Genomic DNA, 15,477 nt, shown 5'->3' with positions numbered 1-15,477 from the left:
CGGGATCGAATCCCACGTCGGGCTTCCGGTGCATGGAGCCTGCTTCTCCCTCTGCCTGTGTCTCTGCCTCTCTCTCTCTCTCTCCCTGTGTGACTATCATATATAAATAAAACTTAAAAAAAAAAAGTTTAAAATCTTTTTCTTTTTAATTTTTTTTCACTAAGCTAGTACCCTCCCAACTACCCATCCACCCCCCAGCACCCCTGCTTTGTCTAAATTAGCTGAATGGTAGCTTCTGTCCTCTAGTTTCATAAAAATTAAAGAGATTTCATGTACAGGGTCTTATTTTCTGAATATAGAATTTGCAAATTCTAGCCACTGAGGACTGAATTATTTAAGGTCAAATTAGAAAAGTATTTCCTTATGCTCTGCACTTTAAAGAATCTTAGATTTGAATCTTCAGACTCAGAAATCAAGCTTTGCAATTTCCAGTTACAGGAGATGATGGAATTCAGTCTTTAAAAGACAAAGATGGGAAGAGAATATATCCTAATCTTACAATATTCTCAGGGTTTTATTAATGTTTCCCCTAGCAAGTTGAAACTATGGTTTCAAATGCTCTCGAGGAAATGTGTTTAAAAGGTAGGAAACTGGGTGTGGAATTCGGTCTATTTTTACTCCTCCTTGAAAATTCTGTATGCTTTTTGCACAAAACCGTTGGAAAGGATGGCACTACTAATTAATTTCCTCCTGGCTTATTTATACATACATATCTTTTTCATACCTGAGTCTACTAGATTGAATTTCTTAGGAGAAAATAAGACATGCCAGGATCTTAAGAGTGGTGGGACTACCCACCTGGGCTTTCCCTCCAAGATGGCAGGCCTGAACAGAAAACCTCTGGAATGAGTATATCGACTTGTTATCTGAATTACTTCCGGTTACCTGGAAAGGTAAGAGCACTGAAGGATGCTGCCTAGGAAGTTTCCTGCTGTCACCTTTTGAGCTTTGAGTTTATAAATAGAAAAAAAGACTTTTCTGAGAATTCACCTTGCAATTTGGCAGGCTAAATCTTTCTTCTTCTTCTCCTTCTCCTTCTCCTTCTTCTTCTTTCTTCTTCTTCTTCTTCTTCTTCTTCTTCTTCTTCTTCTTCTTCTTCTTCTTCTTCCTTTTCTTCTTCTTCTTTTCTTCTTCTTCTTCTTCTTCTTCTTCTTCTTCTTCTTCTTCTTCTTCTTCTTCTTCTCCTCCTCCTCCTCCTCCTTCTCCTTCTTCTTTCTTCTTTCTTCTTTCTTCTTCCTCTTCTTTTGTAAATCCAGCTATAAATGAAGAGTCACATAATTTGTACTAGGTAAGGAGATAATTCAGAACAGATTTAAGAAAAACTACCAGTTCTAACACTTACTAAATGTATCCCTTTGAGAAGTTGTTCTCTCCAAGCCTCAGTTTGTCCTCTGTAAAACAGGATAGTAATAACACCTACTTCATATGGTTGTCTTGAAAATTAAATGAGATAATCCATGTTTACTGTTTACTAACAAAAGGTCTGACATACAAGTTCTCAAAAGTGGTGATGATGATAATATTCTTACAGAGCTCAGGCTGTTTTCACACCTATGATCTTATTTTTCTTCAAATTGCTACATGTACGTAATAGCCGTACTTTCTCATAGGGGTGGAGAGCAAGATTTTATGAAATCAGAGAAGGAAACACTTCATTAATTTAAGACCAAAGCAAACAGGGACCCCTGAGTGGCTCAGCTGTTGAGAGTCTGCCTTTGGCCCAGGGCGTGATTCTGGGGACCCAGGATCGAGCCCCGTGTCGGGGTCCCTGCAGGGAGCCTGCTTCTCCCTCTGCCTGTGTCTCTGCCTCTCTCTGTCTGTTTCTCTCATGAATAAATAAATAAAATTTTAAAAAAATGAAAGCAAGCAAACAAACAAAACCCCCTAAAGTCAAGAAGAACAAAGTAGAGAAGAAAACTGAGTGCACTTAGGTTGTGTTATTCTACTTAAAAGCTGGAGGAAGAGCAAAATAACAGTCCCCTTTGGTTAACATAGGTGGGAACATGTAGTAGAATGAGAATAAGTGACTTTCCGGATCACAGAGTGATTTTGCCATGTTTGGGAGACAAAGGCTTCATGAATGTTGAATCCCTGCTGTCACGTCTGTGTCTTTTCTAGGCTTTTCCATTTTTTAGGAATGCTCTTCCTACTATCTCACAATGACATGTTTAAAACACTGATGAACTTTTAAGGCTAAGGATATTTCAAATTTTACTACATACTTCTGAAGTAATACCTGTCATCACAGGGCAATGATGACACAGATGACAGATGAGCGTCATTGTTGCTCCTTAAGGAACTGCAGGGAACAGGAGGGACCAGTGCCCTGTGGATGCAGCATGCCAGGCTTATCTGCAAGCCTGATAATCTGAACTGGAGGATAGTTTGAACTGATATTTGTTTACTTGTTGGTTTGTTTCTCTTTTAGAAAGGAGGTAAGGGCGGAGGGAGAAAGAGAACCTCAAGGAGGTTCCACACCCAATGCAGAGCCAGACTCGGGGCTCCATCTCAGCACCCGAGATCACAACCTGAGCTCAAATCAAGAGTCAGATACTTAACCAACGGAGCCACTCAGGCACCCCGGGAAATCATATTTAATAAAAGTATTGATTGTGAGGGAGTTCCTAAGGTTGTGTCGGCCACATGAACAACATTTTCCTTCTCCTCAGTCTTGTAGCTCTGACCTTGTACACTGCATGTGGTTATAAAGATCAGGCTATGGCTGAAGGCCAAACCACATCTCTTGCAGTTTGTTCTCAGACTGCAGAGGCTCTGGTGTGCTGTTTAGTCACTGTGGTTTGAGTTCAAGTTGAGTTGATCTTATTTGGTTAACTTCTTTAATCCTTCCCTCTCTCTCCTCCTGTGTCTTCCTTAGGGAGTTCTTATCCAATCCTTAGTCAAGGCCAGGAATCTAGTTGGAAGTGCAAGCTGGGATCTTTTCTCCTTCTGGGGAATTTTGTCACTGGATATATTTCCTTAATGCTCAACTATCTACACTACACTGTACTATCAGTCGGAGTGGTGGCTGTATTTCCTTCAGTCACCAGCGTTTCCTGAGCCCATCATCGTGCTGGGCCCCAAGTGACACCCAGCAAACATTCATTTGGTGAATAAGCCCTTGTTTTGAATTAGGGGAGAAATGGTTCCTGGGCTCATCTAAAAAAAATACCCACATTCATTTTTGGAGAAAAGGTTTTCCTGGAAACAGTACTAATAGTTCTATATTTTAGTCTTCATGAAAGTTCTGATGAATACAAATTTTTAAGGCCTTTCCCAAAAGGTAAATATTTTATTTTAAGTGGAAAGAGTCAATGAGTTTGTGTTTACAGTGGTAACTCAGAAAATGGATAAAGTGATCTGGCTGGCAGTTGGCTCTTAGCTTTTAGCAAAGGTGGCCTTAAGTGGCCTCCTTCCTGAGTTTCATGTGTAAGACCGGCCCTGAGTAGCTTGGTCCTTCCTCAGGTCCTCTGCCCACAGTCTTAATGGCAAACAGTGGTCCAGGCATGGTTATCTGAGAGAGAGTAGTGGCTACCATAGGATCAATATGTCTAAGCCCTCACCAAGAAAAATGTGCTTTTGAATATTTGCATTTTTGTTTAATTACAGTTCTAACTGAGAAGTCTGTTGTTTCTACCATTACCAAAGGGGTGTCTTGCCTGTACCTTCAAATCTTTCTGTCAGCTTCAGTCCCAACATAGCTTCTTCCCATTCTGCTTTCATTCCCTCTCAAGTCTTATCTGATCTTGTTGGCGAAGTCTTGCCCTTACCACGACCTACCTGGGAATGTCAGTACGCATGCCAGAGGATGGTCTTTCTCCGCGTACTGGTACTTAAAGTGCTGATTTCCATGTAGGGAGAGAAAGAAAGTTCTCTCCGACCTCTAAACATACCTTCTTGTCTGAGACCTGAATTTGCAGTCTCCAGGGAGTTGTTGCTACAGATCTGGCCCATACTCCTCGTTCACAGGCAACCAGCTCTATAGTCAACATATGCCACACATACTCCCTACCTTGACACTGAAGAAGGGAGCACCAAGCAGGTTCCCATGTCATCAGTAATCCTTTTCCCCTATCCTTTCCTGCTCAAAGAGGGAAGGACTTGTATATAGAAAATGGGAACTTAGCTTGGGGTGACTTAGGCAATTGATTTATTTTTTTTTTAATTTTATTTATTTATTTGAGAGAGAGTAGGGGGGAGGGGCAGAGGGTAAGGGAGAAACCAGCTCCCTGCTGATCAGGGAACCTGACCCAGGGCTCGATCCCAGGACCCCGAGATCATGGCCTGAACTCAAGGTGCTTAACCGACTGAGCCACCCTGGCAACCACTAAGCTAGACTTAATGTCTTCTTACCTTAGGCAGCAGTGTCTACAGCAAGAATTTTCAAGGGTATCCTGAAAATAGACTAATTTTATCTTTGTCACTGTCTTTTCTCCACTCCTATTCTTCCTTCCTCCCTGTGGGAATTAGGAGCTTCTAGTGTTCCATGTATAAACATTGTCCTCCTCCATCTTTCTGGCTTCCAGAAAGCTTTATATCAGCTTCCAGTTAGCTTTATATCATTTCTTCCCCTTCAAAGACAACAGATCCCTTTGTTTCGGTCCTTGACAACGTAGATGTTATTTTGATGCTAATAATTCACAGTAAGGGATAATGGACAGTGGTAATGGCAGGTGGATATTAACATGAGATATTTCTTTTTAAAACAACTGACCGCCCAAATGAACTTCAGATTGAAGAATATGTGGGGAAAAGTCATTCTACCCATTACTTCCAGGGACTAAAACCGGAGCCACACGGTTCAAACTAGGTTCTTATCATTTCATCTGATTGTGTAACACTCAAATCATCGTGAAAGGAAGAAGACAAGCATTAGTTATTAGATATAAGATTCAATAAACTGTTAGATTTTGAAACATATAAACATAATTTTTAAAAATACAGAAAGATTTCAGTATAAAGAAAGGTACAATTTTAAGGAAAATTTAAGGAAACAAACATTTGGCTAACTATCTCAATCCCAGATTACTTGGAGTAACTTTTGAGTTTAAGCCTAATTTTCTATTTGGGGGGTTAAATTTTTTTCATATATGCCAACAGAAAAAAAAAGGTTTACTATGAAGTTTTAAAATTCCTTTACAGTGGTGGGATAAATAATTTGTGTTCTTTAACCCAAAGGCCCACCAGTTGAGGCCTTGATTTATATCAGAAGGCAAACTTTCTCTCACCTAATGGGACTTGGCTGTGAATGAGTTCATTTAGACAAGACCTGGTGAGTCCATTACCAACTCATCTCCCTAAAAGGTTTTATAGTTAGGAAAGCATTTATCTGACAACAGACTTTATCCAGCTCTGATACATGTGTATCATAGTCCACAACACGCCCAACCTTGGGGTAAAGTATGCTAACACAGAGAGACAAGCTGCGGTAAAGAAAGGTCTGGGGCGAGTGGTTGTGCGGGGCCAGGCCGCTGCCATGCCGGGCCCCGAGATCCTGCAGCCGGGCAACTGCACCAGCAGTGAAGAGTTCGCCAATAGCTCTTAATCTGAATCAGCAGCTTTCTTCAAGCATATTCGAAATGTGTAAATATGCTAGTCAGTACACGGGTAACAAGCAGTCCTGGCAATATTTTAAAAATTTAGTTATTAGTGGTTGAGCCTCTGCCTTTGGCTCATGGTGTGACCCCGGGGTCCCGGGATCGAGTCCCACATGGGGCTCCCTGCATGGAACCTGCTTCTCCCTCTGCCTGTGTCTCTGCCTGCCTCTCTGTGTCTCTCATGAATAAATACAATTTAAAAATTTTTAGTTAGGCAGGTAGCTTAAGGAAGAGGAGTATAAAAGGCTAGGAGCCTGGAGATCGATATTTAACTTGATATTTTCATGAAAGCTAGAAATATAAAGGAATGTTGATTACTTATTTTGGAGTATGTTAGCCTGGCAAAACAGAAAATATACTGAGCTTGGAGTTAGATCATTGGAATTTCATCTAACTGCTTCCAGTGGATACCTGCTTAGATTTTGGAAAGTACTTCTTTCAGTTTCTTAAATTATAACGGAGTCTGTGTGGCCTCCCTTACTGATGCCAAAGGTGTGAGAGGCTCAAGAGAGGGATGTAAGCAAACACACATGTGAAGTTAAATGCTAAGTAAAAAAAGACAAAAATAGAAACAGAAGAAAATAAGAGAAAGAGAGCCCAGCATTAGCAACACGATGGGAAGCAAGCAGATGGATTAGAGGGTGATGTCCACAGAAAGCATTAAGGTAGGTTAGAGTAGAGGAGATACGAGAAAGATGGTCAGCCTGCATGAATATTCTTTTGTTGGCATGAGAGCTAACTCCAGAATATAATCACTACTCATTGTCCTGAAAATGCAAGTCAATTGACACTTTATTTCAACTCTTTAGCTACTCTGTATTCTTAAAATATGAATAATGATAAAATTGGTTAATCATAGCAGTCCCTATGAAGTGAAATTATTTTCTAGCATTGTATTGACAAATAGAGAAATGAAACACTGCAGACTTATAGTAAATAAACCGAAGCCTATGGAAGTCGGCTTGTCCAACCCTTAGCCATGTACCTATTGTCCCCAAGGGGAAGAAATTCTTGAGTGCCCCTCACCCCAGGTCAGGGAGTGAGTGTGCGTATCTCGCTTCATCTGTGCAACCATTTTATGAGGATAGATGGGGAAATGAGGGTCTATTGAGGTTCAGCAGACTGACAGTAAGAGAAAGATCTTCTAAAGCCATTTAGATATTCCTAACTGTGGTTATGCTAAAGGAAAAAGTCATGCTGGTCAAGGTGGGTGGACAGAAGTGGATTTCATTCCTATCCTCTTGTCAGCAATAGGGGTGAGCACAGGTCAAGTGCAAAAAGCCGCCTGTGCAGGGACAAAGCGCAGGCCTCTCACGGGTGGAGTGAGCGGTGGGAAGAGTAGTGGAGGATGTTCATCAGTGGGCTGTAATGAACACGTCCAGTTACTCCTGAGTTTACAAATGTTATTCTTGGTGTAGGACATCTGTGTTCACTAGTGGGAGCCCATCCCTCCACGTTAGCCTCCTACCCTCCCACAGACACTAGGAGACAGGGGGGTTATCTCCTTGGACATTTATTTTTTTTTTTTTGATATTTTCTATTCTATTTTTCTATTTGTTTTTTTCTTTCTTTTTTTTTTTTTTTATAAATTAATTTTTATTGGTGTTCAATTTGCCAACATACAGAATAACACCCAGTGCTCATCCCGTCAAGTGTCCCCCTCCGTGCCCGTCACCCATTCACCCCCACCCCCCGCCCTCCTCCCCTTCCACCACCCCTAGTTCATTTCCCAGAGTTAGAAGTCTTTATGTTCTGTGTCCCTTTCTGATATCTCCCACACATTTCTTTCAGCGTGGTTAGCAGGTCCTTGAGAAAGACATTTCCTAGTTTGTAAAACTAGCAAGAGGCTGGGAGAAGATTTGCATAGATTTCAAAGGAGCAGAGAGAAAATTTACAAGTAAATGCTCTAAAAAAAGGAAGGGTAGAGGCCTACAGTGAGGAAAAAAGCTGTTTTAAGTTTAATCAAGCTAAGGAGAGCGTCAAGACTGTCTTGGTCGGGCCTTTGGCCTGAGGCCTGATCCTGGGGACCCGCGTCCTGCGTAGGGCTCCCTGCGCGGAGCCTGCTTCTCCCTCTGCCTCTCTCTCTCTTTCTCTGTGTGTGTCTCTCATGAATAAATAAAATCTTAAAAAAAAAAAAAAAAAGAAGAAGAAGACTGTCTTGGTCAGTTACACTTTAAATGTACAACCAACCAACCAAAACCCAAATCAAGAAAACTCCAGGCACAAATTAAACCTGAAAATCGGTATCTCTAGTGACAGAGGCATCTACGTGTGTGTATGTGTGTGCATATAGCTGAATACATTTTTAAGTGTGCATTCCAGGATTGTTAACTATATGCACATTGTTATACAGCAGATCTCTAGGACTCTAGAACTTTTTCACCCTGCTTGACTAAAATTCTAAGCCATTAGGAAATGTGGTAAATATATAAACTGAAATATTATTTAGCCCAAGACAGAAAGAACATCATATTCTATAATATGGATGAACTTTGAGAACATTATGCTAAATGAAATAAGTCAGCCACAGGAGGACAAATACTGTATAATTTTACTTAAGTGAGATATTGAAAGTAGGCATCAAAATACAGCTTAAGAATCAGGCATGTAGGGATCCCTGGGTGGCGCAGTGGTTTAGCGCCTGCCTTTGGCCCAGGGTGCGATCCTGGGGACCCGGGATCGAATCCCACGTCAGGCTCCCGGTGCATGGAGCCTGCTTCTCCCTCTGCCTGTGTCTCTGCCTCTCTCTCTCTCTCTCTCTCTGTGACTATCATAAATAAATAAAAAAATAAAAATTAAAAAAAAAAGAATCAGGCATGTAGGTGCTTGTGCCTTAATGTCACACCAAGACCCCCTGACGGAGCTGTGAACATATTCCTTATCCTCCATTATTTCACTTTCCCTGTTCCTATGATTTTTTTTTTTATCAGCAAAAATTATTTTAGATTTGGTCATGGCCTAGTCATTTCAGTCTTAGTGACGGTGTAATCTCTGAGACTTTGGTTATAGGAATATGTCCTGGAAGACACTGTTGGCTGTCAACTCTCTTTTCCTCCCCATTTTGGTTCACACATTTTCAGATCTGTTTGGGCAACAAAAGACTCAGGGAAAGCAGGCCCCACCACAGATTCAGGAAATGAACCATGACTGCTCAAAGACAAGATGACTACTTTCCCTTTTGCTAAGTAATTCCTTTAGGAGTAAGCACGATTTGGTACTGGCAAAGAGGATGTAAGAGAAATGTGCTGGGATGCTAGTGCACAGGAGTTTTGTTCTGATATAAAGGAATAGTGAGGGATCCCTGGGTGGCGCAGCGGTTTGGCGCCTGCCTTTGGCCCAGGGCGCGATCCTGGAGACCCGGGATCGAATCCCACGTCGGGCTTCCGGTGCATGGAGCCTGCTTCTCCCTCTGCCTGTGTCTCTGCCTCTCTCTATATATGTCTCTCATGCATAAATAAATAAAATATTTAAAAAAAATAAAGGAATAGTGAGATATCTTATTCCTTTCTTCTTACTTTGGATAGATTGGATAGCAGATGATATATATAGCTGAGGTATCCCCCTTGCAACCAGGAAGTAACAAGCTAAATAATAAACAATCAACTACTGAAGTTGGCAGGGTAGAAAGCCAGGTCCTTTAGTTACTGTACCTCAGTTAGAAATCACCTATGTCAGACTGTTTTTTCTGTGTGTAAGATTTCTTTTTCTCACCAAACCAAGGCTAGTTAATTATTATTTACTTGCCAATGTAAGCTTTCTACTTCAGAAAATGTCATAGCATGGTGGGCAAGAACTAGTCTTATATGAGGAGGTTGGAAAAGTCATCAATGGGAGAAAAGAAAGTGCTCTTCTAGCTTCTTTCACACAGCCAGACTTCATCTCTCTTTCCACAGCATAATTGTAGAGACACTCATCAAAGATCCCCTTGTTTTAAAATTATTGATGTGTGTGTCTCTCCTTCCTATTGGACTGTGATCCCCTGGAGGGTGGAGGCTATGGTCTATTTATCTCAGAATCCCCTCAAGCCTTAATTCAATGCTTGGTATGTGCTAGTTGCTCAATAAGTGTTGAATTGAGTGAATCGAAGTTTGAAGTCAGTTGGTGAGTGATTTATGAAGAGTGGGATAATGTGTGAGCTGAATGAAGTTCTCTACAGACATAAAAATACTGGTAAGATTAAACATGTCTTTAAAAACTACTTTATGAAATGAATGTCAAGAGATCTCCTTAAATTGGTCTTTGCACTGTCACCATTATCCCATCAACACTTAAATTGTTAGGTGTGGTTAGAATAATCAGGTTAGTCCCTGTAACTTTTCATTTGCCAGTCAGTATTCCTGAATAGTTAATTAAAATAGTTGTTTAATTATTTGTTTTATTTCAATTGCCATTCTTTTTTACAGTGCTATCCACTACCCAAAGGTATCACATAAAACCATTGGCTGCACCCCAATCCCTCACCTCAGCAATAGAAATATCATATCAGTGTGGTTCATTTGGCCTCCAAGGACAGTCATGTGCACCGATAGTGGAGTAAAAATAACTCTGTTTGGGATTCAGGATGGGTAGGAGACTCATCAGCCTTCAAGGCCATTGCCTTTCAGAACTGTCAACTGCCACTCAAGGGAGCTAACAAAGCTGCAAGGCATTTCAATACCAAATATTTTCCCACAACCTGGTTGATTCAAGAGTGTGCAGGAAGGAAAGAAATACACTTATGACTTGAACTCGAGTGATTTTCTTTCTTAAAGTCATGTGGATTCTCATTTAACATTACTATTCAATTGCATTGGGCTGTCATAGGAAGCACTATAGTCATATAACTTTGACTCTAGGGAGGTCAGTGCCTACACTATCCATCACAGATGGATCTATTTGATCTTGCCAAGGGGACATGAGTACCCACTGTAGACCAAGTTAAAAATATTCTTTTAATTTCATCACTATAATGTTAGCAATTACATGCACAAGAGTCCCAGGCTTTCTTCTCCCATTGACTGGTTTTTCTCAAGAAGGCTCATTCTGACATAAGCCTACCACCCCCTCTCAGTCCCATACTTAACACCTCTATCAACATGAACTAGTCATTTTTTCAGGGGAACCTATTGTCTTATTTTATATACAATTGTTTGTGTGAGGCCTTAAGTGTAGCTCCTTGCTTTTTCTATAAAGTGAAGTCTACAGTTCTCATGTCCCAGAAAACTTATTTTTACTTTACATAGTCTCCCAGCCAAATAAGGGTAAATCTAATAAAATATGCAAGGTCTATATGTACACTGAAGTCTATGGAATCTCGCTGGGAGAAATTTTAAAAGAGCTAAGTAAATTATCTATTTCCACTAATCAAAAGCTCAGTATTGTCAAGATGTCAAACCTCCCCAATTGGATCTATAGATCCAATGCAATCTCAAAAGAAAAAAAAAATCAAGCAAAGCTTTTTTTGTGGGAAATTGACAAGTGGATTTTAATATTCATATGGAAATTCAAAGAACCTAGTATAGCCAAAACATTTTTGAAGAACAACAAAGTTGAAAGACTGACTCCATCAGATTTTAAGACTTATTCTAAAATTACAGTAATTTTCAGAGGATGGTATTTGCGCCAAGATTGACAAATATATCAGTGAAACAGAACAATGAATCTGGAAATAAATCCACATATATTTGGACAAGTGAAATTTGACAAAGGCGCAAAAGTAATTCAATGAAGAAAGGGAAGTTTGTTTTCTTCTTTAATGGCAAGTCAATAGTAATAGTTAAATGCAAAGAAGAAGAGGGAGGAAGAGAAGAAAGAACTCCATAGTCTTCACTTTTTACAAACATTTAATAACTGTGTAACCTAAAACTATGGAAGTTCTAGAAAAGAAGGAGAAAAATCTTTGTGACTGGGATCAAAGATTTCTTAGATGTCCCTAGGATGACACTTAAGTGATACTAAAAGTATAATCCATAAGAGAAAAAAATAATGAATTGAATGTCATATAAATTAAAATCTTCTGCTTTTTAAAAATATTAAGAGAATAAGAGATAAGCAAAAGATTGGAAGAAAACATTTTCAAATAATAAATCTGATAAAGGAATTATATACAGAATATAAAAAGAACTTTCAGCCTCACTAATTAGAGAACAAAAAGCCCTCGAAAAAATTTGAACAGACCTTTTACCAAATAAGATATATGGATAGCAAAGCTCAATATCAACTGTTACATCATATTAAAAGTACTCAGTCATACACCTTAGAAACCTATTAGGATTATTAAAGTTAAAAAGATTGATCATACCAAGTATAGGATAGTATAGGATATGGAGGAACTGGAACTCTCATGAACTGATGATTGCAACCACTTTGGAAAATATTTTTGGCAGCTGCTTAAAAATATATAGCTACCATATTATACAACCATTCTGCTCCTAGGTATTTATCAAAGAGAATTTAAATATTTATACAAATGCTTGTACAAAAGTGTTCAAAAAAAGCCTTATTTTGTTTTATAGCCCCAGACTAGAAATAACCCACACACTCATCGACAGATGGCTAGATAAGCAACTTACGATATATTCATCAAAGAAAATATTACTTATCAATAAAAAGTAAGATATTATTGATACACACAAAATTGCAAATGAATCTCCCTCAAATTATGCCATATGTAAGGAATCAGACAAAAAAGAACATATACTCTATGATTCCATTTATATAAAATACAAATTAATTTATATGGACTGACAATAGACTAGTGGTGCCTGGGGAGAAGGTCAGGAGAGATAAGAGGGAGGTATGGGTCATAAGGGAATTTTTGGAGTTGGTTGATAAGTTAATTATCTTCACTGTGGTGATGATTCCTTGGGTGTGTACATATGTTAAAACAGCAAATTGCACACGTAAATGTGCACACTTTTTCCTATGTAAATTAAACATCGTAAAGCTCTTTAAAAACAAGAGTAAGGGCTTGTCACCAGCTATATATGAGTAGTGAGTTTACTGTCCTAAGTTTCTGCTCAAATACTTGAGTATGCAGTGGTGCATCTATCTTAAAAAGAAAAAGAACAACAACAAAAACAGGAGGAGAAACAGGGTAGTTGGCAGTCATGAATGAATGAATGAGTGAATCCCAAGTCTACTCATCCCTGGCAGAGTCCATTTGAGAGCAAGGAGCAGAGGGAAGGGTGCTAAGGTGGCAAGGAAAGGTGGTATCTTGCCTTCACTGGTACTAGTTCTATAGCTTGGGGCAAGGCAATTCACATTTTTTTAGACCTAGTTTTTTCACCTCAAAGAGAAGAACAAGGATATCTACTCTGACATATAAAATTTTTTGATGATGATTAAATATGATAATTCCATTAAATCACTCTATAAGCTGTGAAATACCACATGAATGTGAATGGTAAAAAAACAGGTAACTGATTTACTGATGGATCAGTGAGAAGGAGGCAGCATTGGCCATATTAGAAAATGAATTTATTATTTTTTGCATTACTCTATTTGAAAACTCTTGTCAAATCCCTCTTCCCTTTTCTGCATGTAAATTCTAAGGTATCTGCGATACCTTAGAATTTCCACACATTCTCAGGAATAAATTACTAATCTCATTTTTCAATATATAAAAATATTAGTTCAATCTAAATAAAATCCTCACTTTCTCATTTGATTGAAAGCTTGCATTCCCGCACACCCAGCCCAGGCCTGGTGGGCTTGGAAGCCTGCAGGGAAGAAGGGCCATGAAAGATTGCTTCACTGTGGATCTGTACCATCTTTTCTGCTAGCTAATTGCCTCTCTCAGACCTCCAGTTTCAAGCTGAGGGTTGACCAATTCTAACTTGAACGGTGCTCTCTAAATTTGTCTTTGGAGTTCTCTCTGTGAGATGCCCAAACACTGCCTTTCTCATGGGGTGATTTTTGTGACTACTTTTCAAGTTCCACCCTGTGACCTCCCATAGCACCCTTGCTCTTCACAGGTGACACCTTCTTCTAGATGGCTGCTCATGACTTCTTCAGCTCTTGGCTACTATTGTAAAAAGACACTCTGTTGAGTTGACTTTGGCCATTGAATTAAGCCTTGTGTGTGGCCTTCCTTTCAAGGTAATTCCATTCTAACTCAGTTCTGTAGGTCCGATAGGTGGCTCTTGGAAACAAGCACATCTGCTATGTCATTGGTAGAAGAATGGCTTGTTCCCATTGCAGATTTCTGTTTCTCTTCTTATAGAGGCAGCTCCAGCCAGGCTTTGACCATATGCTACTGTTTACATATGAGGAAGATACTAGTTGTTGTGGGCACCCAACTTCCAAGTTCTCAAAGGGGTCCTCTTGAGCACCACTCAACAGGACTGAGAAAGACAGAAAGTTCTACCTTTTCTGAGCAAAGGGGCAAGGAAAAAAATGAGTCCTTTAATTATCTTTGCAAAGAAGTTTTCCCAGGCATTCTCCCTTTTGGTGTTTCGCAGCCTTTCTTTCTGTAGCCTGGAGGTGGAGAGAGGGCTAGCCTTTGATGGATGCTTTAGAAAGTGAGGGTTCTTTGGCACATCCTGTTCTTTATTTACCTCAGTCTGAAATCCCAAACAGAAGAGTCTTGTTTTTACTTCCTATTAAATAGCCTAAGTTTGATCAAAGAGTGCAGCAGAAAAAAATACAAGAAATGATATGTTGAAGATATGTTGATGTACTTTTTAGGTCCTGGTAATGAAGCAGTGAAACTGTATCTCTTTTCATTAGCTCAGTTGTTGTTGGAAATAAATAAATCCTCTCTTTGCACACCATAATCATTTGTAAATCAGAATATTATATAAGGACTATTGAGTACATAATTGTTTTCTATTCCAGAATATAAAATGGAAGGAGATTAATGTTTATGGGAAGAGATGTACACTAGTAATTGTTAATAGAGTTGACATGCTCTTATGCTCTTTTTAATAAAAAAGGAGAATGACTCCATTGCTTTAATTTTGGACTAATCCTGGGCAGTAAAGTCCTTATCTTGAAAGTTAAAAAATGTCATTATAATTTTGCTTGTTCTAGTTATGGCTTTTTAAAAAGCATGGAATAATGGAGGTCAATGTCAACATCAATAATCACCATTAAATAAGAACATTCCTCTTTCCTATTCTCTTCATGTGCCATAAAGTTTTCTTATGAATTTAGTACACTTAGAGAGGCATACCTCTGATTGGAAGAAATGATTTATGTCCAATGTCTCAAAGTCATTACTGTATATACATAACCTTTAATAAATTTAGTTAACAAAACAGAATGACCAGGTTTATATATTTATTGGTAAATACTTCAAAAACATAGGCATTCTCCTGCCTTAATTATGCATGACAGAAACAATACCTAGGATCGCTTTATGTATAATAGTTACATTTTAGCTGTTATTCTTCAAATCTGCTAATGTGAAAATTGTGATTTGTTTACTTGCATTGCTAGTCCTCCAGGAAGAAATGTTTATAGTTCAGTTACTAAAAAATTGTCATTCTGTATTCTTAGGAGGCCACCTGTTGTCAGACAAGTAATTCTAGGAGGATAAAACATATGCTGAAAAAAAGTGGCACCCAAACAGCATATTTGTTTTGTATTTTTCACAAATTAAGTTACATGATATTAACATCTAATATTTCTGATTTCATACAGGAGTGTTGTAATGTCTTGACATATGTATAAAAAAGTCAAACAGGAAATTAGAGAGGATGTCACACATGGTGGTAAATATTTTGTATCTGGATCCAGAGTTGGATCACATACCCTAAAACTGCTTGTCTCTACATCCTAAAAATATGTCAGTAGGTTACATAGTATTGTGATTCACTTGGCCAGTGAACAGTTAGGTAGGTAAGGTAAAACTGACTCAATATTTTAAAATGCTTTCTAAAAAAATTAAGAATGACAAGCT

This window comes from Nyctereutes procyonoides, unplaced genomic scaffold (genome assembly GCF_905146905.1).
Source record: "Nyctereutes procyonoides isolate TBG_1078 unplaced genomic scaffold, NYPRO_anot_genome, whole genome shotgun sequence".
Lineage (NCBI taxonomy): Eukaryota > Metazoa > Chordata > Mammalia > Carnivora > Canidae > Nyctereutes > Nyctereutes procyonoides.
This window is presented reverse-complemented; position numbering follows the sequence as displayed.